Source organism: Pongo abelii, chromosome 13, assembly GCF_028885655.2.
Source record: "Pongo abelii isolate AG06213 chromosome 13, NHGRI_mPonAbe1-v2.0_pri, whole genome shotgun sequence".
In the NCBI taxonomy this organism is placed as follows: domain Eukaryota; kingdom Metazoa; phylum Chordata; class Mammalia; order Primates; family Hominidae; genus Pongo; species Pongo abelii.
This window is the reverse complement of record NC_071998.2, coordinates 88,043,564-88,070,648: the sequence shown is the minus strand read 5'-3', so window position 1 is coordinate 88,070,648 and position 27,085 is coordinate 88,043,564. Positions and strand designations below refer to the sequence as shown.

The 27,085-nt window shown below is 43.6% G+C and overlaps 1 pseudogene; it reads right to left on the bottom strand.

Moving 5' to 3' along the window:
- Positions 1-1,434: 1,434 nt before the first annotated feature.
- LOC100441341 (transcription elongation factor A protein 1-like) lies at positions 1,435-18,566 on the bottom strand (annotated as a pseudogene).
- Positions 18,567-27,085: the final 8,519 nt, after the last annotated feature.

Genomic DNA, 27,085 nt, shown 5'->3' with positions numbered 1-27,085 from the left:
TTTCTATCAACCTCCACATGAAAAGACCACAGCTTTAATGATTTTACAATCCTTAAGCTTAATCATTGGTCAGTACAGATTTCCATATCAAGATCAAGTCATGAACTGTTCACAATAGCTACACTATACTAAGATGCTAAACGTTTTCTTTCCAGTATGTCTTCCTATGAGGGAAATAAAATAGCAGGAAGTTTTCCTCTTTGCCTGTGAGGGGATTTATGAAAAGCCTTCTAATCTACAAGTGTTCTTCTGCGAAACTAAAATACATTATGAAGTCAAACAGGTAAATTAACAACAAAACCAAACTGATCTCAATAGTCTTGTTTCCAAAGTAAAATCTATTAAGAACAAGTAATATATAAGCACAAGAAATTACAAGAAATGAGGATCACAGTTAGTTACAGATGCAAAGTGGTATCTAGCATCCCAAGTTTTTGGACATAATAATTAAAATCAAATTAATAAGTTAGTTCAAATATTATGTACAATTTTGATAAGCTGGTCACGTGTTATTTGAATACACACCATATGTGGTAAACCTAAAAGTATATTACCTCTTCTCTTCCTTTAATATTTGTAGATACATGCCAATATGGGAAAAAATTTATTTCCATTTATGTACCAATAACAGAGAATAACAGAATTTCTACTGTGTATATTTAACACCGTTAAAAAAAAGTTGGCCGGGCGCAGTGGCTCATGCCTGTAATCCCAGCACTTAGGGAGGCTGAAGTGGGCAGATCACAAGGTCAGGAGTTAGAGACCAGCCTGGCCAACACAGTGAAACACTGTCTCTACTAAAAATACAAAAATTAGCAGGGCATGGTGGCGCACACCTGTAGACCTAGCTACTCAGTAGGCTGAGGAAGGAAAATCCCTTGAACCCAGGAGGCAGAGGTTGTAGTGAGCCAAGATTGTGCCACTGCACTCCAGCCTGGGCAACAGAGCGAGACTCCATCTCAATAAATAAATAAATAAATAAATAAATAAATAAATAAATAAATGGCCAGGCACGGTGGTGCATGCCTGTAATCCTAGCACTTTGGGAGGCCAAGGCAGGCGGATCGCAAGATCAAGAGATCGAGACCATCCTGGCCAACATGGTAAAACCCCGTCTCTACTAAAAATACAAAAATTAGCTGGGTGTGGTGGTGTGTACCTGTAGTTCCAGCTACTTGGGAGGCTGAGCAGGAGAATAGCTTGAACCTGTAAAGTGGAGGTTGCAGTGAGCCACGCCACTGCACTCCAGCCTGGTGACAGAGTGAGACTCTGTCTCAAAAAAAAAACAATAGGGTATATTTTCCTTTAAGAAAGAAAAAAAATAAATTGCCAGAAGTTTAATTTATAAAAGTTTAATATCGACTTATTTATAAAAATGAAAAAAAAGTTTTAAAACAGATCCTATACAATTATCCTGCGGTCTCCCTACTGATCAGGAACTACAGAAGACACTTCAGGAAGGGATGCTGGGTCAAAAACAAAGCCTAACCCGCGGGATGTATGTTGCTCTCAAAATCTGATTTGCAGGAAAACTAGTTGCTTGTCCTAGGTTTAAGCTAATTACAAAATCCGTTTTCTTAGTGGTCCAGATATTTTGCCAATTTTTCCATCTCAACAGAACTTCTGTTGATTTCCACATTCATTACAGTCAAGAAACGTTGTCATTGGTTCACCAGGACTGCAGGCTTGTACCTGTGTGGAAGCGCAATTCTTCTTTTTACATTTGCCTCATGTGAGCGAATCAGACTGGGTTCCACCTGTCTTGGCCATCTGATGCTCTCTGATGGCTTCTTTCGTCAAGTTTTTGTGCATCTCTTTGAGCTCATCACTAGCCATTTCTTCTGCCGTCATTCTAGCAAGTAAGTCAGGAGGAATATTCCCACACGGTGCATTTTTCCTTAAATCTGGATTCTTTGCATCTGTAAGATTTGATATCTTACTTTGGACTCTATTTTTGTACTTCATGCCTGTATTCCCTCTTTCTGGATCTATAGCTTCCTCAATTCGAGATCCTAATTCTTCCTCGTCAGCTCCCATTTCAATGCAGTCATCTCCTGTTCGAAGAGCTGCAGCAAGCATCTATCTCCCTGTACTTCATCTGCGCAGAATCAGAAGCGCTTCGTGCCAAGGAACAGATGAAACAAATATCTCAAGCATTTGTCTTATCCTTTCTGCCGCTTACATTGCCGCTGGAGCTACTTCCTTTTGCTGTTCTGCGATGTCATTGCAGGTTCTATTCGCTTTTCGTTGGGGTCTTTCTCAGTTGATGGCTCACCTGGTAACTTTTTCCAGGATTTGACGAGAGACTTTGCTAAAGATGTAACTTCTTCATCTGCACTCTGCTTGAGACTAACATTAAGTAACATTCCAGTTCCTGTGGACTGCAGTAATTCCAGAATATTCTGAAGCTCTGTTAACAAACCCAGTGCTCCGGCCGTGTTCTTCTCCTGCACCATCTCGTCCATCTTCTTGGCACTGCGGGCCACCTCATCCTCCGTGGCTCCGGCAGGTCTCCTCTGTGCCTAGCCCACTGGCAAGGGGACGTGGGCGAAGCTGGAGCAGAGGAGAGGGCGCGAAGCAGCCCCGTCGAGGCAAGACCCACCACCGCAGGCCGGGCCTAGGCCTCCTCCTAGACCAATCCCGCCGTGGCTCTTCCTCCCTAGGCAACGCCAACCCAGCTCCGCACCTTCCCAGCTTCATTCAAGTATGACTGACAAATAAAAATTATATATATTTAGGATATGCAATATGATTTTTTGTTTTGCTGTGTTTTATACAAATAAGAAAACTACAGTTCAGAGAAATATTGCATTTTGAATGCCTAACTTTTCTCTCAATGCTTTCAACATTGCTTTTCTTTACTTTTGATTGACAAATCATAAACATTTATGGGGTACAATGTGATGTGTGTATATATAGGATGATTAAATCAAGCTAATTAACCTATCCATCACCTCACTTCTTTTGCTTACCACAGAACCATCAAGTCCAAATCTCTTTTTTTTTTTTTTTTTTTTTTTTTGAGACAGGGTCTCACCTGCTGCCCAGGCTGGAGTGCAGAGCGCAATCTCGGCTCACTGCAGCCCTGACCTCCCAGGCTCAAGTGATCCTCCCACCTCAGCCTCCTGAGTAACTAGGATGACAGGCTCATACCACAACATCCAGCTAATTTTATGTTTTATTATTTGTGTGTGTGTGTGTGTGGAGATAGGGATCCCCTACGTTGCCCAGGCTGGTCTCAAACTCTTGGGCATTAGTGATCTACCCACCTTGGCCTCCCAAAGTGCTAGGATTACAGGGGTGAGCCACCATGCCTGGCCTCTTCTTTTTTAATGCAGGCATTTCTTGCTATAAATTTCCCTCTTAGAACTGCTTTTGCTGCATCCCATAAGTTTTGGTATGTTTTGTTTCCATTTTTCTTTGTCTCAAAATGTTTCATTTTCCCCTTTGATTTCTTCTTTTACCCATTGATTGCTTAGAAGCATGTTTAATTTCCATGTATCTGTGAACTTTCCCGTTTTTCTCCCGTTACTGATTTCTAGTTTCATAACATTGTGGTCCAAAAAGATACTTGATATGATCTATATCTTCTCAAATTTATTAAGATTTGATTTGTGGCCCAACATTTGCTCTGTCCTGGACAATGTTCCATGTGTGCTTGAGAAGATGTGCATTCTGTTGTTGTTGGATGGAATGTTCTATTTATGTCTGTTAAGTCCATTTGGTCTAAAGTTTAGTTCAAGTCTAATGTTTTCTTTCTTACTGTTTTCCTGTCTGAATGTTCTACCTATTGTTGAAAGTGGAGTATTAAAGTCTCTTGCTATTATTGTATTGCTATCTATTCCTCCCTTTAGATCTGTGAATATTTGCCTTATATATTTAAGTGTACCCGATGTTGGGCACATATTATTTACAACTGTTCTGTCCTCTTTATGAATTGACTCCTCTATCATTATATAATAACCATCTTTGTCTTGTTAGTTTTTGACTTAAAACCTATTTTGTCTAGTATAACTACCCCATGCTCTTTGCTTTCCATTTGCATGGAATATCTTTTTTCATCCCTTCACTTTCAGTCTGTGTGTAGCTTTAAAGGTGAAGTGAGTCTCTTGTGGCAACATATAGTTGGGTCTTGTTTTTTCTTTTCTTTTCTTTTTTCTTTTTTGAGACTCAGTCTCACTCTGTCTCCCAGACTAGAGTGCAGTGGCACAATCTCGACTCACTGCAACTCTGCCTCTCAGGTTTGAGCAATTCTCCTACCTCAGCCTCCCTAGTAGCTGCAACCACAGGCATTCGCCACCACACCTGGCTAATTTTTGTATTTTTAGTAGAGACGGGGTTTTGCCATGTTGGCCAGGCTGGTCTCAAACTCCCAGCCTCAAGCAATCCACCCACATCTGCCTCCCAAAGTGCTGGGATTACAGGTGTGAACCACCAGGCCTGGCCTTGTTTTTGTATTTTTTAAATCCATAAAGCCACCCTGTGTCTTTTGATCAGCAAATTTAGTTCATTTACATTTAAAGTAATTATTGATAGAGAAGGATTGATTATTGTCATTTTGTTCATTGTTTTCTGGTTGTTTGCAGCTCTTCTACTATTTTTTTCCTCTCTTGCTGTCTTTATTTGTGATTTGGCGATTTTCAGTAGTGATATGCTTTGATTCCTTTCTCTTCATCTTAGTGTATCTGCTAAGTTTTTGCTTCATGATTGCTATGAGGCATATTAAAACATCTTATTGTTATATTAGTCCATTTTAAGCTGATAACAACTTAACTTTGATCCTGTATAAAAGCTCTGCACACACACATACACATTCTGTTTTTGATATCACACTTTACATCTTTTATGTTGTGTATCACTTAATGAGTTATTGTAAAGTTACTCTTAATACTTTTGACTATATATGTACCTTTACCAGTGAATTTTATACTTTCATATGTTTTCATATGATTAATTAGCAGCCTTTCATTTTCAGTTTGAAGAACTCATTTTAGTATTTCTTGTAAGGCAAATTTAGTGGTAATGGACTCCCTCCCTCTGTTTGTGTGAAGAAGTCTTTATCCCTCTCTTATTTATGAAGGAGAGTTTTGCCAAATAATGTATTATTATTTTGGTTTTTTAATAGGATCATACTATAAACATTGTTCTGAAGTTTGTTTTTTTTTGTACTTACAGTTATCCTGCACACCTTTTCATTACACACAGATACAACTATACACACAGATACAACTCATTCTGCTTAACCATCACATGTAACCATAATTTAAAATCTCATTATTGATAAACTTATAGATTCTTTTCAGTTTTTTTATATTATAAACTATGCTACAGAACAATCTTTTAATATGTGAATATAATATCCATGCTTGTGTGACTACTTTTGTAGACTATAAGTGGATTCATTGAGGCAAACGGTATGTACTTTTTTACAAAGCATAAATATTCCCAATTTTTTGGTTAACAAAATTACATCAACTTACCAGTAAATGAGGGGACCCACTTCTCCACACTCACACCAACCCTAAATATTATTTAATCTATTTAATTTTATAAAACTTAGAGGTTAAAAATAAGAAGTTATCTTACTTTAATTTGCATCTTTTGGATTTGAGAGAAGCTGAGCATCTTCTCGTGGAATCTTGTCTCCTTTTGTTCTCACTGTGAGAAAAATAGTGGCCATAAGGTGGAATCCCTGGAGGAAGTATGGCTTCCCCTCCTAACACTCGGACTTCATCAAAGTTTCATCACATCGGAGGAGGAGCAATGAGATATCAGTGTCATCTAAGACAGAGGTGGAAAATTGAAGTGCTGGAGGGCCCTATAGGAAAATACAAATGTTCAAGCAAACCTGTAGATAGCACAGAGGACTTTGGCAACTGGAGAGAGCATATCTTATCAAAAGGAATTCACAGCTGGGTGTGGTGGCTCACGTCTGTAATCCCAGCATTTTGGGAAGCCGAGGTGGGCAAATTGCTTGAGCCCAGGAGTTCCAGACCAGCCTGGGCAACATGGCAAACCTCACTTCTACAAAAATATAAAAATTAGCTAAGCGTGGTAGCACACACCTGTAGTCCCAGCTCCTCAGGAGGCTGAGGTAGAAGGATCGCTGGAGCCCAGGAGGTCAAGGCTACAGTGAACTGAGATCATGCCATTGCCCTCCATCCTGGGTGACAGAGTAAGACCCTGTCTCAAAAAATAATTAAAAAAAAAAGAATTCACGTTTTAAAAATTGTTCATGGTTGGGCACGGTGGCTCATGCCTATAATCCCAGCACTTTGGGAGGCTTAGGCAGGTGGACCATGAGGTCAGGAGATCGAGACAAGCCTGACCAACATGGTGAAATCCCGTCTCTACTACGAATATAAAAATTAGCTGAGTGTGGTGGCACACACACGTAATCCCAGCGACTCAGGAGGCTGAGGCAAGAGAATCACTTAAACCCGGGAGGCGGAGGTTGCAGAGAGCTGAGATCACGCCACTGCGCTCCAGCCTGGGCGACAGAATGAGACTCCGTCTCAAAAAAAAAAATTGTTCATGATTGTGTAGACTGACTATCACAGGTCAGTGGGTCAGATCTGCACAACTTGCACCAATTTGCAAAATGTACTGGATTTTGGATTCTGTAGCAAAGGAAAAAAATTGTTTAAAATTCTAATTTTCAATTAAAATTTTTGACTTTTAATTTTTAGAAAACATGTGAAATACATTTTCTTTATTACCTAAAAAGGGATACCAAGTAAGAACAAGCATGAATTTGCCCAGAAGCAAGTATTAGGAGTGTGCTAATTTTTATATTAACAGATACCTATACTGAAACATATACATTCTGAGAATTCTTAAACCTTTCATTAGGTTGAACCATATACAATTGCACTTTTGGAGGTCAAAAATTGTCAAATGTTTGATTAACCAAAAACTTACCTATTTATTTATTTTTAATTTTAATTTTTTTTTTTTTTCTTTTGAGACGGAGTCTCACTCTGTCACCCAGGCTGGAGTGCAGTGGTGTGATCTCGGCTCACTGCAAGCTCCACCTCCCAGGTTCATGCCATTCTCCTGCCTCAGCCTCCCTACTAGCTGGGACTACAGGTGCCCACCACCATGCCTGGCTAACTTTTTGTATTTTTAGTAGAGACGGGGCTTCACCGTGTTAGCCAGGTTGGTCTCGATCTCCTGACCTCGTGATCTGCCCACCTCGGCCTCCCAAAGTGCTGGGATTACAGGCGTGAGCCACTGTGCCAGGCCTCCATAGCCTGTTTATTTTAAGATGTACATACCTTTCCACAGGAAGGTGGGAACAATACCATTGAAGTGTTAAGACTCACATGAATTCGTTTATTTGTTTTATGATCTGATTCAGGCTCTTGCTCCATCTGTTTGTTCAGTTGATTGCCAATCAGTGTGGGAGTTTGGGTAGCAGTTTTGGTAGAAGCCTGAATCAAAGCAAACAGCTGTATCTCTTACATGAAACGTCTGCCTACAGGGTTGATTTTTTTAAAAAAAAAACAAGTTCTACTCTTCAGAGAAGCCTTTTCGGCTGTGAATAGAAATGACTAGGCCCTGGAAGGCAAAATGTTCCATGTTGCTCTGAGGTATGAAACATTACCTGTTTGGTGAAGCAACATTACATAACTGCTGAACCTGGGACTCTCCAACCAAATGATTCATCAGTTTTATGGGGCCAAATGATTCATCAGTCAACATCATTATTTTGTCACCACCAATTAGCATTTGCAGGGTACCCACACAGAGATGACACTGGATTTGATGCTTGACAGAACACAAGGAAGACAAAGAGTACAGCTGATAAACTGTTGGAACTGTACATTTGAATATGAAACATAGCACAGGCATACCTGTAAATCCATGCCTGCCTGAGCCACACGTGGTGGAATAAACTCATAGAAACTCACCATGGAGCTTCACAATGGTTCTTTGTGTTGCAGCAGAGGATGAAGCAGGTGCTCTTCCACAAGGAAGATGTGAGAAAGGCTCCAGGTCCCCTTGGGAATCCCAGAATCAGACCCTAAAACTTTGGAAGGGCCTTTGTTGAACACTGAGTCAAACTCCCCAGAATCCTTCGACAGAACCCCTGTCCAGCAAGTGACCAGCGAGTCGCTAAAGACTTTGAGAATTTGCAGATTCTAGGGAAGACTTCATAGGTTCAGAGATGGGAATTTTGGAGCATTCTAGAAAGAAATTCTGGAATACAAACAAATTTGGAATTATCATAGGAAGGCTATTACGCAATTATTTTCCAGTTAATAGCTCTTAATAAGAGATCTAAGGTGGCCATTGGAGTTGAACCAAGACAATTTTCTTCCATTGTTGCCATTCTAATTTCAGAGTTCCTTGCTGTTTTATTCCTCCTCAATTCCATTTTGGACTAGTTAGAGATAGAATAGAAAGAAAAACTGAGCCACAAATTCCATTTTTCCCTGCTTAAAGGGTAAACTCCTGCCTGAGAAGCACACTGAAGTTTTCCAGAAGATTCCAACAGGGGAGTCCCAGTTTATAAGCAGGTTGTGTGTCTTCGGTGTGTGGTCAGTCGGCTGTGTGGAAAACAAGATGTATTTTCCCCCAAAGACTGTGCACTTAGTGATTGGGTACTGAGGCTGGTACATGACAGCCTGCTTAACTGGGCGGCTGAAGGGTGATGCCCCGTCAATGACATACAATGCAGCCTAGCCCTTGTGGGCCACAGTATTTCCCTAGGTAGCCAGGCACACACCTGTCCCAGTGCAGTAGGATCAAGGCCTCCCTCCCTCCCTACTGCCCAGTGCAGGGCATTGAGAGATGATGGGCTCTTCTCAGCACCATGTCCTAATGGTGCAGTCTGGGAAAGAAGAGAAATGAGATTGGGGGGTTCAGTTAGCCTCTGGTGGTGAGCGGGGCTGGAGTAATCTTCTTGTCTGTCCAAGCAGGTTTTCCATTCCTCCAACCTAACAGATTTGTCTAGCATTCTTTCTTTGCTAAGGATTTGAAAGTAGCCTTGGTGGAGAATGCCCAGCCCTGTGAGGTTTTCTGAGTGTTTACAGCCAGTAACGAAGCAGAATGTAATGAGATGGAGAGCCTCTCCTGCCCATTTGGCCATGTGGGGTTTCTGGTCCCAGGACCAGGTGCACAGACTCAGAGACAATGACAAAGGCCAGAGTCTACAACTCTGCAGCTGGGGAAGCCACCCAAAGATGGGAGCCAAGGAGCAGGGGTGGAAGCTGGTGCTCTGTCCGCTCCTTTCCCCTCCAAGGACCCAGCCCCTGTCCAGCCTGGGCACTGGTGAGAATCAGGCCAGTGTGGGTGCACCAGGGTGTGCTCCTCTGTGGCAACCTGGGCAGTGGAAGGGAGCAAGCACCTCCAGGGTGGTAGAGAATGAAGAACGGTGTCTCCAGCCATTGGTGGCTCCAAATGGGGAATTTGGTGGGACAACATGCACTCAAGAAGCTTTAGGAAAAATAAAATCAACTTTCATATTATTCATTGCCTTTCAAAAAATATGCTTCTATACATCTCTGATGAAAAAAATCAATGACCCAATAAAAAATGGGCAAAGGATATAAACTGTCTATTTTAGAAGATATACAAATAGCCAGTGTGAAATTAGAACAAAACACACTAATGATCAAACGTGAATCTCAGAAGCATTGTGCTAAGTGAAGGAAGCCAGACACAAAAACATACATACATCTATTCTATGAGAGTCTAATAAAGGCAAAGCCATAGGGACATAGCTGATCGGTGTCTGGCAGGGTCCAGGCTTCTGTTCTTCTTCATATTCTAAATAATTATTGTGATGGTGGTGGTGGTGACACAATTGTATGCATTTTGTATGTATGTATTCAAAACTCATCAACATGTATACTTAAATTTGGTGAATTTCATTGTACGTAAACTATACCTCAATAAAGCTGATAATTAAAAAAAGATTTTAAAGCCTAATCATGGATATTAAGCAAACACATAGTTTAACCTTGTTAGCTCTAAAAAAAAGGTCCTTTTTAGGTCTAAAAAAAGACCCAACTCCTACCTGTTAGATTTTATAAATAAGAAAATGGAGTTCCAAAGAGATTATTATTATTATTATTATATTAAATATCACACAGCCTGCTAGAAGTCAAACCACATTCCAGCACTCAGACCTGTGTTTTTTCAGTCTTGTCTTTATCTTTCTTTTCCTCTCTTTCTCTTTCTTTCTTTTTCTTTCTTTCTTTCTCTCTTTCCTATTCTTTCTCTTTCTCTCTCCTTCTTTCCCTTCCTTCTTTCTTTCTTTCCCCTTTCCTTCCTTCCTGCCTTCCTTCCTTCCTCCCTCCCTCTCTCTCTTTCTCACTCTCTCTTTCTTTCTCTCTCCCTCTCTTTCTCTCTCTATCTCTTTCTTTCTCATTCATTTGTTCCCTTTCTTTCTTTCTTTCCAGAGAACCTGGACCATGATGCAGGGTCTGATGCCAGCTTCACTCTGGATCTGCAGAGTCCTTCCTGCAGTGACCACCACGACTCGTTCTTCAGATGAGACTCACCCAGGTGCAGTGTGCAACAAGAGATCTTTTCAGTCTTTCTATTTTGTCATCCTCCCCAGCACATTGAAACTATAAACTGTGTTCTCACACAATCCAGAGGCACTGTAAAATACCTTGCAGATATATAGTACTTTAGTTTCTAACACATGCCCATTGTGCTCAAAGAGGCAGAGCCAGTGGGAGATACACGTGACAAGGTTTATTACAGGGAATTGGTTTATGTAATTGTGGGGCCTGGCCAGGCAAGTTCAAAATCTGTAGGGTGGGCTCTCATGAAAACCATGCTAGGACTGTCCAGTACAGCCAAGCCCATGAGTGGCATTTCTTCTTCCCCAGGGAAGCATCAGCTTTGCTCTTAAAATATTTCAACTGATTGAATCAGGCCCACTCAGATTATCTGGGATGATCTCCTTTATTTAAACCTAACTAATATGGACTTTCTTCATATCCACAAAATCCATGCATACCACCTAGATTCGTGTTTGACTGAGTAACTGGGAACTGTAACCCACCCAAATTAACAAGCAAAACTGATCATCACGCCTATGTAGTAGAGAAGGAAGATACTGCCATTTACTTCTTTCTACTAGGGAACTAGAAGCAGAGAGAATTGAAATTACTTGCCCAAGGACACACAGCTAACTCACTTTTTGTTTTTCAGTTGGAGACTGGATTAGCAATTCCTAGTTGGTGTGATGTTGTGAGGAGTTAATTAAATACATTCCAGTTTTGTATGTACAGACCCTCAATTTTGTATAAAAAACATCAGCCAGGTGCAGTGGCTCATGCCTGTAATCCCAGCACTTTGGAAGACCGAGGCGGGCAGATCACCTGAGGTCAAGGGTTCGAGACCAGCCTGACCAACATGGTGAAACTTCGTCTCTACTAAAAATACAAAAAAAAAAAAAAAAAAAAAATAGCTGTGTGTGGTGGCACACACCTGTAGTCCCAGCTACTTGAGGAGGCTGAGGCAGAAGAATCACTTGAACCCGGGAGGCAGAGGTTGCAGTGCACTCCAGCCTAGGCGACAGAGGGAGACTCCATCTCAAAAAAAAAAAAAGAAAATCCAGCTATTAGGTCATGTTCTACCTATAAAGTGAGCTGACTTATGAGTTGTGAGGGTTATAGACATTCTCTTTAACTACAGAGGGAGTACACGTTAAAATAACTTTTTTCAGCAAGTAGTTCCATTTCCAGAGATTAGTTTTATTTCTATTTTTATTTATTTATTTTTTTAGATGGAGTTTTGCTCTTGTTGCCCAGGCTGGAGTGGAATGGTGCATTCTCAGCTCACTGCAACCCCCACCTCCTGGATTCAAGTGATTCTCCTGCCTCAGTCTCCCAAGTAACTGGGATTACAGGCATGCCCCACCACGCCCGGCTAATTTTCGTATTTTCAGTACAGACGGGGTTTCACCATGTTGGCCAGGCTGGTCTCAAGCTCCTGACCTCAGGTGATCCGCCTGCCTTGGCCTCCCAAAGTGTTGGAATTACAGGCATGAGCCACCATGCCCGGCCCAGATATTAGTTTTACAACAATATTTTTAAACATCTATAAAAACACATGCACAAAGATATTCATTGCAGTGTTGTTTGTAAGTGAAAAAAATCTAAATGTCCATCAACAGGAGAAAAAGAGATTGTTAAATGAATTACGATGTGGTCTAACAGTAGAATGCTCTATATATATCGACAAAGAAAGGTGTCCATTGTATATTAGATCTAAAATAAAAGATCTAAATAGAAGATCTGTTAAGTCTATTCGATCTAAATAGAAGAGAGTGTGTTATTTGATGCCCTTTATGATGTTAGACATTTTTCTGCTGCCTTTGGTGGTGGGCAGCAGATGGGTCCTTTACTCATCTGCTAAAATGGATGCTTTGTCCCTGAGGAGGAACTCTAAGGTGGTGGGGGTGTTTGAGTTGAAACTTCCAAGGCTGCAGGCCTCCAATAGCTGCCCCATCCACACCATGACCTGTTCTCCCCGAGTGGGAACCTCAGCCATTATTTAGAAATCACCAACAGGAGTCGCTGTGCAGGAGCCTGGGGTTCCACGGTGCAGTGACGCAACTCCTTGAAAATGGAGACCAGACACCAGGTCACAATAGGGTAAGCTAGAGCAGAGCTACCTGACAAATGGTTAGGGCTGAAAACCTGAATCGGCAGGGCACGTTCCATTCATGATGAAAGGTGCCAGGATGGCCAAGCGCAGTGGCTCATGCTTGTAATCCCAGCACTTTGGGAGGCCAAGGTGAGCGGATCACTTGAGGTCAGGAGTTCAAGACCAGCCTGGCCAACATGGTAAAACCCCATCTCTACTAAAAGTACAAACATTAGCCAGGTGTGGTGGTGAACGCCTGTAGTCCCAGCTACTCGGGAGGCTGAGTCAGAAGAATCGCTTGAACCTGGGAGGCGGAGGTTACGGTGAGCCAAGATTGTGCTGCTGCACTCCAGCCTGGGTGACAGGGCAAGATTCCATCTCAAGAAAAAAAAAAAAAGGCACCAGTAGCCTTGGTCAGAATGTCTTCTGAGACAATGGGTAGCATGGTGTACTTTTACGTAACATCATTCAGGACTTCTCTTTTTCCTGATGGGATCTGGAGAAGAGTAAGTGGCCATACTTTCTGAGATTCCCTCTATAAGGGAATGAGATGGCTTCATGGACACCTCAAGACCCTCTACCTCACACCTACTTCCTTTTCCAAAGTGGAATTGGGAGCATAGTTGACAATTCTATTATCCTTAGAGGACTTCAGATTCATTTAAAGGTCCATGTGGAATCCTTGGAGCAGAGAGAAGACTTCTGTGGACCAAATGTGCAGGGATTTTACCCCACCAGCAAGGAAGCAATCATTGCTGCAGTGGACACCAGCTGTGTGTCTTCCAATTCAATCCCAACATTATCTACCTGGAGATAGCCTCAAATCCCACAGGTCGAAGGCTCAGTCCCACAAGACTGTCCCCGTTTCAGACACCAGTCACAAGTCTAGTCCTCCAGAACTTCTGAACAACTGGCTTCAAGATGGGGCTCCCATGACCCTCTCTTTGGGTTTTGTTAATTTGCTACAGCAGCTCACAGAACTCAAGGAAACACCTATTTACATTTGCCCATTTATTTAAAAGGATATTACAATGGATGCAGGTGAAGAAATGCATAGGGCATGGTATGGGGTAAGGGGTGTGGCGCTTCCACGCCCTTCCTGGGTGCACCACCTCTTCGAACCCTGTCCTTTTGGGTTTTTATGGAAGTTTCATTAAGTAGGCATGATTGATTAAACTATTGGCCACTGGTGTTCAGCTTAGCCTTAGACTTTTCTCCCCTCTCCAGACGTGGCTCAAAGTCCCAATCCTAAGCCTGCCTTGGCCTTTCTGGTGACCAGCCCCCATCCTGAAGCTATCTAGTGGCTACCAGCCACCAGTCTACTCATTTGCATACAAAAACCCATTATTTTGGTGTTTCTAAGGATTTTAGGAGTTGTAAGTCAGGAATTGGGTTGAAGACCAATCACAGTCCACCCCTAGTCTTTGAACCAGGGTCTCTTACAACCAAAGGACATGCAACTCAAAAGATACTGCTACATTAGTGGAATCCAGTTCAGTCACTAATAATTAGTCCAGTCCATCAGATTGTATGAATGTCTGCCAGGGCAAGGCCATTCAGGTTTGCAGGCTTCCGGTCCATCTTGCCAGGTTCCAAAAGCAAGTGGTCTCGGCATACACATCTTTCATCCTTTCAGGCATCTGGGATCATTGAGCTAAGAGACAGTACAGTCTCTTGCTCTGAGCTTCTTTCAAGGTGTTCATGTAATATTGGATTTCCCTCAATTTATAATCCATTTATTCATTTCTTTACACTCAGCTACCATTCCTTTCTCTCCATTAATATCCAAACTTTTCCACCTTTGGAAGGGAAATTAAAATCACCACTGTCTGTACTCCCCTCACTCTGGGAGACCGAAGCAGGCAGATCTCTTGAGCCCAGGAGTTTGAGACCAGCCTGGGCAACACAGGGAGACCTCATCTCTTCAAAACACACAAAAATTATCCAGGCATGGTGGCATGCAGCTGTGATCCCAGCTATGAGGGAGGCTGAAGTGAGAGGATCACTTGTTCCCAAGAGGTCAAGACTGCAGCGAGCCATGACAGTGTGTGTGACAGAGCGAGACCCTGTCTCAAAAAAAATTATATAAAATTTTATATAAAAAATGTATATAAAGGCCAGGCACAGTGGCTCACGCCTGTAATCCTAGCACTTTGGGAGGCCAAGGCGGGCTGCTCACTTGAGGTCAGGAGTTCAAGACCAGCCTGGCCAACATGGTGAAACCCCGTCTCTACTAAAAATACAAAAATTAGGCATGGTGGCACACGCCTGTAATCCCAGCTACTTGGGAAGCTGAGGCAGGAGAATCGCTTGAACCTGGGAGACGGAGGTTGCAGTGAGCCAAGATTGGGCCTCTGAACTCCAGCCTAGGCAACAGAGCAAGACTCTGTCTCAAAAAAAAAAAAAAAAAAAAAAATTATATAAAGGCCAGGCACAGAGGCTCACACCTGTAATGCCAGCACTTTGGGAGGCTGAGGTGGGCAGATCACTTGAGGTCAGGAGTTTGAGACCAGCCTAGCCAACATGATGAAACCCCATCTCTACTAAAAATACAAAATTAACCAGGCATGGTGGCCCAGCTACTTGGAAGGCTGAGGCAGGAGAATCACTTGAACCCGGGAAGTGGAGGTTGCAGTGAGCCAAGATCACACCACTGCACTCCAGCCTGGGTGAAAGAGCAAAACTCTGTCTCAAAAAATAAAAAATTATATAAAAAATTATGTATTATGTTTTTGAGACAGGGGTCTCTGTCACACAGGCATATATGTATGTGTGTGTGTATATATATGTATATATATATATATACACATATTATATATACATATATATATATATATCACCACAGTGGTGGTCTAGATTGCAGGCAGCAATATTAGCCTAGCGAGTGCTTCCCCCCAGTCCACTGTCACTCCCACTCAGATGAGGTAAGGTTACATAGGTATAAACTAATGAACCCAAATTTTGTACAACCCACTTCTATCAGGCCCTTAGAAATGCTGGTATAAAGTTGAGAAACACAGCTACAGTTTGTTGCTTAGGAGTCATCCCTGCTTCCTGCACTTGTACTTGTAGCCCTCATCCTAGGACCACTGCATCAGGTAGGGGAAAAAGAAACCTGAGGTGATGTGGAGAAAAAGGAAAAAATCATAGTCATTATACTAGTGTACTCTTCCCTTGTCAAGAATTGCAGTCATACCAGCATCCTCCCTGCCTCTCCTTTCCCAGGTCCACTAGAAAAATAGAGGAAAACTGAATGGGGACCCTTCTTTAGCTCCACTCCTGGTACATATAAGTGCACACTTGTGAAGGCAGGTCAGCCAGTCCTTCATGCTCTTATCTCCCCCTGGTTCAGATAACCAAGGCCCACTCCACTTCCCTCTCAAACTACAACTCTGAGGGGGACCTCTCCCTCCCACTGTCAGACAGCATGGGCTGTACCGTGTGTTCCTTCCTCTGGAGAAATGATGGTACGCTTCCACATCTGTGTAGTATCTACTGCTCTGGAGATCACCCTGAGTCCTTGCATCTCCCACCAGGTAAGCCAAGCCCAGTCCAGAGCCAGCATCCATTCCCATCAGAACCCGTGTGTAGCCCCGAGGGCCACCCCATCAGTCTCACTTGGCAGCTGTGTTCAGGGCCTTCCCGCCAAGGAGCCTATCCCGGAGCCATCGGCAGTGTCTGTCTGTCTTGCGGGCAGACAGAACAGTTCTTACTGGCATTTTGTGCCTGAGAGGGTGCAAGAGGAACGTGTCTAGACTCAGCCTGTCTCTGCACTGCTGTTGTTCCCATAGCCACTCGTTTCACGGACCCAGGTGGCCACCCTAAGTGAGAACAGCAAACAGGGATATCTGCCAATTCCAGGCAACTTTCCAGCCTGGAGGGGAGATTTTCTGATGGGCATTCGATGTGTTACTTTTGTGCACCCTTCAGATTTCCACAGGGTCGGGCCTCATATGGGCATCCCTTTAACAGGCCAGGTTTCCATTGCCCCTCTACCTGACCATGTCGCCAGGCCATTGGCCACTGCCCATGAGTCAGTGAAAACCAGACATAGAGGCTTCGCCACTGCTTAGTCACTGCTAGGAAAGCAGCATGCAGGTTGGCCACCGAGCTGATTTGCTTTTGACTTCCTTGATCAGAGTGGCAGATTACAAACAGAGTGGCAGCTTACAAACAGAATGTTGTCCCCTTGCCTGGAACTGCCATCCACAAACCAAGCAGTTGTTTATCACTCAGTAAAGAGGTATTTGTAGGGCAAGTGGAAATCGGTACCAGCAGCTCCTCAGATGGTTTCAAAGTCAATCCTGGAGGAAAAGAGGCCACCTGCTTGTGGGGATGGTGGGTGCCTCCCTGCATTCCCCCAGTAGCATGTCCCTGTATCAACTATTTTCTTTTCTTTTTTTTTTTTTTTTACACCAAGTCTCACTCTGTCACCAGGATGGAGTGCAGTGGTGCAATCTCGGCTCACTGCAACCTTCACCTCCCAGGTTCAAGCGATTCTCCTGCCTCAGCCTCCCAAGTAGCTGGGACTACAGGTACATGCCAGCTAATTTTTGTATTTTTAGTAGAGACAGGGTTTCACCACGTTGGCCAGAATGGTCTCCATCTCTTGTCCTCATGATCCGCCTGTCTCAGCCTCCCAAAGTGCTAGGATTACAGGCGTGAGCCACCACACTGGGCCAAACATTTTCTTTTCATGATGATGGAGCTCTTCTGGGTACTGGGTACTCAAGTGGAGAATCTGTCCCTCCAGGCACTCCAGCTTCTGCTGTCTTCTGTGTGGGCTCAGGTAATCTTACTGGTTCCCCTTTAGCATGTCCAATTAATATTGCTTTTAGGATGGTTTACATGCCTTCTGTTTTCCAGAAATAAGTAGGGAGAATATTCCCCACTCACATACAATGTCTGTTCCTATAAAACATTTAAGTAAAGGAAACACAACTACTTTACATGAAGGCGGTGTAAACATTCCAACTTTCTTAATCTTATCAACGCCTACATTTTTATGTTCTAGTCCCAGGAACTTCTCTCTCCATCCCCAAACCACTTTCACCCTCTCTTATATAAAAGGCTTTTGGTCTCCAGCAAGGGTCTGGCCAAGTGACTCTAGTCTCTGGTTACCTTGATTAGCCAGTCTATTGCCCCAGGCAATTCCAGGTGGGATTTCTCATAGTAATCTTTTTGCCTTTTAAAATTCCTCCAAACTGGGGAAAATACAGAAAACTGGTTTGGGATCCTTTAATATTGGGGAATGGGGGCCGGATTCCCTTTGGTCCATCCAACCTTTGATAGTATTACATTAAGACCTTTGTTTCAACTCCATCAAGTTATTTATTCATTCCATTTTTAAATAACCGTCTAAAGATTTCCACCCTGCTGGGATGAGTCCCATGACTCTCTCCTTTCCTTTTCCCCTGTGTTTCACCTTTATCAATTTTTAAAAACATTCACCTTATTTCTTAATAACATTTAAAAATGTTTTTATTTTTTAAATTTAAAAATTTCCACTTCCTGGGATGAACATTTGACTCTCCCTTTTGCCTTTCCCCATTCTCTTGTTAATTACCCTAATGTTTTATTAGCATCTGTAAGCCCCATGCGGGAAAGCTGTAAATTACATAAGGCTTCTCTGATCGTAGCTGGATTTTACAGACTTTAAAGTTACACGAGGTGCCCATGCAGAAGGGTCCCCTTAACCACAGCATTTACCAGGACCCGGGTAACAGGCACATTCAGCAGGTGAATATTCATTCATCAGAAAACCAGTCCCACATGGCTTACATATGAAGGATATCAATTGCTTCATCTGGGTTGCTCCACTTGGCATTTACAGGGGGAGAGGGACAGTTTCCCTTTTCAGGGTAAACAGACCTTACAGTGGCTTTTTTCCAATCCACCAGGTTGGCTGTTCCCTCGGAAATAACCTCCTCTGTGTCTGCATCATACATAGCCATCTGTGATGTTCAATAGTGAACTGTGGGTCCCTCATTGACCCAAACATGCTCTTGTACCCTGTAGCATACAAAACCAAAGACCCTGCTCCTAAGTCAGTTACTTCAGAATCTGCTTTAGTAAAAGCTAATGATACTGGTCTCCAAAATGAAACAATTCCTTCCACCATACCCTCTGGTTTCAACAGTTACTTGGTTTTGTCCTCCCCCCACACTGACTACTTTCTTGGTAATCATGGGTCTCAGAGGTATTTCTGTTGTCCCTGCATAATTTTCTCCTTTGTGCGTAGCTTTGAGGCTAGTGGCCAAAGCTCAGACTCACTGAAATCTGAGCTTGGTCTAGCATCAAGCTCTGACCCAGCACTCTCTTTTATTTTCATTTCAGCTGTCAGAAAAAGAAAAATATGAAAAAAAAATTTTTGAGACAGGGTCTCACTCTGCTGTCCAGGCTGGAGTGCAGTGGCACTATCATGGCTCACTGCAGCCTCAGCCTCCAGGGCCTCCACCTCCAGGGCCTCCACCTCAGCCTCTCAAGTAGCTGGGACCATAGGTGCATGCTGCCACACCTGGCTATTTTTTTTTTAAACAGTTTTTGTAGAGACAGAGTTTCGCTACATTGCCCAGGCTGGTCTCAAACTCCTGGGCTCAAGCAATTCTCCCACCTCAGCCTTCCAAAGTGCTGGGATTATAGATATGAGCCACTGCACCCAGCCCAGAAAAAAATGTTTAGGTGATTCAAGATGGCTGCAGGTTGGACATACAGGCAATAGATACTAGACCTGTGAGCTAAAGCTCAACCCTCCCCTGCAAGGCTGGAGTCTCAAATATTTCACTGGCAGGTACTGATGACAACATTGCCTATCAGATGAAGCCCAAAGGCAGGATAGAATCAATCACCCCTCTCCAGACCCTAAGATGCCTGCATACTTCCTAAGCCTTTCAACCCATATACATTAACTGCTCATTTGCTTTATCTTAAGTACAAAGCCACTGAGCACCAGTCAGAATTGGAACAATGTCACCTTTGCTTTACTCTTCCCATCTTCTATATAAAAGAACATGTAAATAGAATTGGAACAATGTCACCTTTGCCCCCTCCTTCTATTCCCAACATGTGAATAGTGCACGGGACACATTCTCAGTTCGCACTGAATTTCTGTTTCTCGGCTATTAGTCCTCAAACTTGGCTCAGGATAAAAGTAAATTTCTTTAAGTTGATAGTGCCTGTTATTTCAACTTTTGGACTACATAGCTATTACAGATAACAATAACCAAGGGATTGAATATTTTGCTTTTTACTTATCAGTTTGCATTTTCTTATGCATCCAGGGAACCAACCCCCTGAGAGTTGGATCCATCTCTAAATTCCACCGGTGGCCAAATGTGGTGGCTCGTGCCTGTAATCCCAGCACTTTGGGAGGCCAAAGCGAGAGAACTGTTTGAAGCCAAGAAGTCAGCTGCCGTGAACCACGATGGCACCACTGCACTCCAGCCTGGGCGACAGAGCCAGAGATCTTGTCTTTAAAAAAAAAAAAAAAAAATTCTGGTTGACACAGCAGGAGCACCATCATCTCAGACAAACACTGCCTCTTTAAGTTCCAGCTCCCTTTCTATCCTCATGCATTTCAAGAAAATCACTTCTAACAACAAGTAGCCAGAAAAAGCAGACAATAAAACACAGATAAGACAGCTCGGGCACAGAGTGGGGAGTGGGGGAAGTCTCTTGGGTAACTGCCAAACTTCACCCTCATACAATGGGCCCCAGTAAAACAGTGGGTCTTAATAAGCACATTCCTTTCCCTGCAGGGGCACTAAGATAGGAAAGCTAAAAGCAGACTTGGGGGATACGCCTGCAGCTGCAGGAAGATGTATGGGAACAGACACACAACTCTCCCTCACAGATAAGCACAACAAAGAGACACAGAAGCAGTCCAAGCCTCTGATAAACTCTCCCATCTTGAATCCTTAAAAACTCTTAGTCTGTAAGAGAGCAGGGGCCAGGCACAGTGGCTCATGCCTGTAATCCCAACACTTTGGGAGGCCGAGGCAGGTGGATCACCTGAGGTCAGGAGTTCGAGACCAGCCTGGCCAATGTGGTGAAACCCCATCTCTACTAAAAATACAAAAATTAGCCGGGTGTGATGGTGGGTGCCTGTAATCCCAGTTAATTGGGAGGCTGAGGCAGGGAGAATCCCTTCAACCTGGGAGGCAAAAGTTGCAGTGAGCCGAGATCATGCCATTCATTGCACTCCAGCCTGGGGGACAGAGCAAGATTCCATCTAAAAAAAAAAAAAAGTCCTTTGACCTAACGGCCAGAATCCCCTCTCAGGTTTATTTTCTCTAAAATATCAAGCCACCTTTTGTGTTTCTTTCCTCTTTCATTAATTCTTACACCAGTAACTTTTACCTTTAGTAACTCAACAGCTCCACACTGTGCGTGACCATGTGGCCACCCAGGAATCAAAGGATTCTGGTCTTGTCCCTACCCTTGCATCCTTTCTTTCACCAAACCATGTGTTTCCATGAGCCAGAGCCAGTCTAACAAATCCCACTCCTCTGACACCAGATGTGAAAGTGGAAAAACTCAAACTGTGTTCTTCTCTGCTTTCACACCAAAACAATCAACACAGAAGACTTCTGTGACTACATAGGTGGTCCCCACCAGCAAATGAGCAATCAGTTTTGCAGTGGACACCAGCAGGGTGTTCTTCAATTTAATTCTGACACTATCTACCTGGAGACAACATCAGATCCCACAGGTTGAGGGCCAAGACCAAACCCCCACCCCTGAACCCAGTCAAAAGCCTGCCCTCTGGAACCTCTGCCTGAATGGCTTCAAGTGCAGGTTTCAACAATGCCCTTTTTGGGTTTCATTAATTTACTAGAGTGGCTCACAGAACTCAGAAAAACTTACTTACATTTACTGGGTTATTATAAAGGATCCAGTTGAAGAGACGCGCAGGCCAAGGTACGGGAGAAGAAGTGCAGAGTTTCCACGCCTTTTTCATGTATTACCCACCAGGAACCTCCATGTGTTCAGCTATCTGGAAGCTCTCTGAATCCTGTCCTTTTTGGATTTTTATGGAGGCCTCATTATGTCAGCATGATTGATTAAACCACTGGCCATTGGTGATCAATTGAACTGTCAGTCCCTCTCCCCTCCCTAGAGGTTTGGGGGGTGAGGCTGCAAGTCCTACCCCTCTAATCCTGCCTTGTTCTTTCCTGTTACCAGCCCCATCCTGAAGCTACTGAAGGGCTGCCAGCCACCAGTCAATCATTAGCAAACAGAAAGACACCATTTTGGTGTTTCTAAGGATTTTAGGAGTCATATGTCAGGAAACAGGGTCGAAACCAAATATATATTTCACGGTTTCACAAGTGGGATAGCAGGTGGGCAAGAATGGTTAAAGCAATAAACATGGTCAGTATATAGAATTTCAATGGCAACAATTTTCACAGAAAAGTTACTCTGCCTTTGGATTGAATGTCACTTCTCAAAGATATGCCAATTTTCATGGGAGAAATTTCTATAGATGGCTGGCTATATCAATACTTGTGTTCTCTCGTTTAATTTTTATTTATTTATTTATTTAGACAAGAATCTTGCTCTGTCATCCAGGCTGGAATGCAGTGGTGCAATCTCAGCTCACTGCAACCTCTGCCTGCCAGGTTCAAGCAATTCTCCTGCCTCAGCCTCCCTAGTAGCTGGGCCTACAGGCACATGCCACTATGCCTGGCTAATTTTTGTTTTTTTAGTAGAGACAGGGTTTCACCATGTTGGCCAGGCTGGTCTCGAACTCCTGACCTCAGGTGATCCACCTGTCTCGAGCCCCCAAAGTGCTGGGATTACAGGTGTGAGCCACCATGCCCAGCCTCTCATTTAACTTTTAATACTACCTTATGGGGTAGTTGATATTGTCCACATTTTGTAGTGGATGAAACCAAAGCTCTGAGAAAGTAAGTCAGTTGTACAAAATTTATGCCTACCAGAAATGGGATTGGAAATAGCTACATTCCAAAGCCAGTGATAATTTGGGTCAAGGGGTACTGATAATTGTTGCTCCTATTCGTTCATTTTCTACTGAGCTTCTTTTTTCACTTACTATTATTACTTTTATTATTATCTTTTGATTTCATTTCACAAAATTATAGGTTTGCATTCCAAAAAGCACCTAGTTCCTGGCTCGATCCTCATCTTTGCAGAAGATTCTGAAGCTTAATTGCTTTACATAGTTCAGACTAACCACTGAGCTTTTTTCATTTAAAAATATTTAATTGATAAAGATTGTATCTATTCAAGGTGTACAATGTGATGTCACTGTTTCAGTGCAGACATAGCTGTAACATAGAGAGATTTTAAAATGAAAGCTTTTGGATAGTCTGTCAGTTTGGTTGTCAAAGTTTGGTATTTCCAGCAAACACTTATTTATCAACTCACTCTTTTATTACCACAATCAAAATAATAAATAGTAAGAAGGGATAGCATATATGATTTATTTTTCAGTGCTTCTCCAATCCAAAAGGAAAAAACAAAAGTATAAAAACAAATGAAAGATCACAGAAGTCCCCAATTTTCTTCTCTTTCATCAGTTGGGCAAAATAACCAAATGTCCATTTTCAGATGGCAACTCCCCTTTGTGCTTACAGAAAGGCTTTGTTGCCTGTTGGGTGCAAAGCTTCCATCTCTGTTACCTAGGGTATAATGCCCTAGGATCTCCTAGATCCTAGGGGAAATGGAACATTATTATCTCAAATGGATTTATTATGCTGCATATTCTTGGATATCTCTAGATCAAATACTAAGTTAAGATGTGTCTTACCTTAAGTAGCCTCTGTGCTCATTTGTACCATTAACTTCATGCATCCTAAACTGTTTTCTTCTCAATGTCCCTCCAGGGCTCTCGGGTAGGAGCAGCAGAAGAGGGCCCCACCTCCCTGGGTGTGAAAACTACTTGGATCAGGCAGGACTGGGAGCCACCTGGCCGGCCATCCTGAGAAGTCACCTCTACAGGCCTCTTGCATTGCCCTAGTGGACTCTGGCAGAGTTCTAGCATTCCCGCGGATGGGGCACTGAGGCTGTACAGGACCCTTGCTGAAGATGCTGGCTGGCTCCTGGTTGTGGGGACTCCCTAAGAAACAGAGGACATCGGCCTGATGCATGGCTAACACTTGTAATCCCAGCACTTTGGGAGGCCAAGGCGGGCACATCACCTGAGGTCAGCAGTTCAAGACCAGCCTGGACAACATGGTGAAACCCCACATCTACTAAAAATACAAAAATTAGCTGGGCATGGTGGAGGGCACCTATAATCCCAGCTACTCGGGAGGCTGAGGCAGGAGGAGAATCGCTTGAACATGGGAGGCAGAGGTTGCAGTGAGCCGAGATCGTGCCATTGCATTCCAGCCTGGGCAACAAGAGAGAAACTCCATCCAAAAAAAAGAAAGAAAGAAAGAAAAGAAAAGAAAAGAAAGAAAGAAAGAAAAGAAAGAAAGAAAGAAAGAAAGAAAGAAAGAAAGAAAGAAAGAAAGAAAGAAAGAAAGAAAGAAAGAAAGAAACAGAGACTTCTAAGCTCCCTGAGGCATTTCTAAGCATCTACAGGACAGCAAGGAGGATGTAGGATTTGTGTGTTGTGGGGGCAGAGGAAGTTCCCCAAGTCCACCTGAGGCCCACTGAGCTCTAGGCCAAGTGCCAGGTTCCATAAAGTTGTAGCCAAATTAGCAACAATTCCTCTCTTAGCCTAAAAATTGCCATTCTGTGATGCTATTTACTGGGCATCTATCATACACTGGGGTCCCCAGTGCTATAAAACAAAGTCTTTGTCCTCAATTCACTTGGTTAAGGAGAAAGAATATGCAACTTAGTTTCGCTTGCCGTCCTGGTGTAATTAAAACACTTTCCTTATATCATTCAAATTATCATTTAGTTCCATTTCTGTCTTTGAACTTGGAGGAAAACTCTTTTTTACCACTATCTAATTTTTCTTGGTCAAATTTCTCTCAGTTTCCTCGGAGCCATGCAACCATCACCAGATGCTAACTCATGAATGTTGCGTATCAGCAACTTTCTACACAGAGTGCATGGAAATTTAGAAGCTGGGAAAGTGTGCATGAGGAGAAGGGTGCTGTGCAGAGGTGTGGGTGGGTTGAGAGGACACGCAGGCCATATCTGCAGTGTAGAAGCTAATTAGCCGGGAAAGGTCAGCTTGTATGGTCCTTGCTCCATTGATAGCAAACCTGAGGTGCTGGCCGAGGGAACACAGGCAGAACCACCCGACTCCAAGCCTTGCCAAATCACCTGTGCCTTCTGCCATCGCCCGACTCCTCCTCCTAGAGTGGGAGATAAGCATCTGGGCAGAGGATCTTATGAACAGAAAATGCATTTAAAACAAGCAATTAAGGCTAGGCCCAGTGGCTCACGCCTGTAATCCTAGCACTTTGGGAGGCCAAGGTGGGCGAATCACCTGAGGTCAGGAATTCGAGACCAGCCTGACCAACATGGTGAAACCCCGTCTCTACTAAAAATACAAAAGTTAGCCAGGTGTGGTACCAGGTGCCTGTAATCCCAGCTCCTCTGGAGGCTGAGGCAGAAAAATCTCGCTTGAACCCGGGAGGCAGAGGTTGCAGTGAACCGAGGTAGTGCCACTGCACTCCACCCTGGGCGACAGAACCAGACTCCATCTCAATCAATCAATAAAGCAATTGTTCCTGCTTGGATCAGAACTGTGAGTTTTATACTGAACTGTTACATGTTGTTTCCTCTTTCTATCTTAGCAATGATCAAAAAAAGATCAGATTCCTTTTGCAGAGGGTGGGCTAGTTCTCCTAAGGAGAAGCTGGGTCCTCAGTGGAGCCTCTGGATTTGAGGATGAAGTTTAGAAGTGCTTGGGACCATAGCTGTGGGTCTGATTTGAGGACAAGAAAACCAAAACAAGGGGGCAGCACTGGTGTGGGGAGGTGGGAAGGAGAAAACAAGGAACATTAAAAACAAATAAAACCACCAGTGCAGAGTTTGTAGCTCAGAAAAACTTTCAAGCTTATACGGAGAAGATTTCCCTGTTTTGATTTATAAGGGGATCATACAGAGACTCACAGATGCTTGATTATCTGGTTCTATTTCCTTTCTGTGGTCTCAAATTTTTTTTAAAAAATATTTCATGTGTTTGTTTTTAAAATTGGTGAATGAATAGACCTCGCTTTTTTTAATACCTGGGCTTCTCAGAACCATGAGTTATTGACTTATTATCATTGGAGCCAGGCTTAAAATCTGACATTTAATTAGTACAGGTAAGAGGCAGAGCCTTTGTCTCCTAGAAATGATCAAGCACAAAAACACCCACGAAGCACCGGGCAAAAACGCCCTCCTGGAAGCTGGTGGGGTAGGAAGGTGTGGAGGCCCAGTCCTGCCCGGGCAGCCTGCCTGCTGCGTGACTCACCTGTCTTTTATTCCTTTCAGTGTGAATCCAGCTGAGCCTCATTCACACTGAAGTGGAGAGACTGCCCTGGGGAGCCTCGGGGCTTTACCTGCATGGCCTTGGTGCTCCCGTTCCAGCTCTCTTAGTACCCTCTGGCTCCCAGAGTCCAGTTTGCCAAGCAAGTGATGGGCACTGGGGGAGGGACCAGGCAAGAGACCAAAAGCTCAGCTTCCTTTTCTAAGCCCTGATGGCCTAACGTACATTAAGTTATTCATTCACTTTAGAAAAGAGCCTGTCCTCACCCTTGATTCTGTATCTCCCACTGCCCTGTCCACCCTCATCTGTAAAATGGGGTATAGAAGAGCCCGCATCTCCTAGGGCAGTGGTTTTCAAAGTGGGTTCCCCTGCATCCCTTGTGAAGTTTTGTTTTTTTTGTTTTTTGTGTGGGTGGTGGTTGTTGTTGTTGTTGTTGTTGTTGTTTGGGGAGGGTGGGGTCGGAGTCTTGCTCTGTCGCCCAGGCTGGAGTGAAGTGGCGCTATCTCAGCTCACTGCAACCTCCGCCTCCCGGGTGCAAACAATTCTCCTGCCTCAGCCTCCTGAGTAGCTGGGATTACAGGCGTGCACCACCACGCCAGCTAATTTTCGTGTTTTTAGTAGAGACAGGGTTTTGCCATGTTGGCCAGGCTGTTCTGGAGCTCCTGACCTCAGTGATCCGCCCACCTTGGGCTCTCAAAGTGCTGGGATTACAGGCATGAGTTACTGCGCCCAGCCCACCTTGGGAAGTTTTTAGAAAGCAAATTCTGGAACCCCGTCCCAGACCTACTGAATCAGAAACTGGGGGATATGTTCAGCAACCTGAACTTTCAGGAGCCTCCACGTGATTCTGATAAAGCTGGTGTCTGAGAATGAGCATCATAGGGTTGTTGGGAAGATGACCTCAGGAGCACGTGTGAAATGCTCAGAACAGTGCCCACACCTAAGAATTCTTCAGCTATTGGAAACCCAGGAAGTCACAGAGACGCTCTTCCTCTGGAGCAACCCCAGGACAGGTGCATCTGCAAGCTGAGCCTCTCACAGCACAGAGCCTTCTCTGTCTTCACCACTCACTAA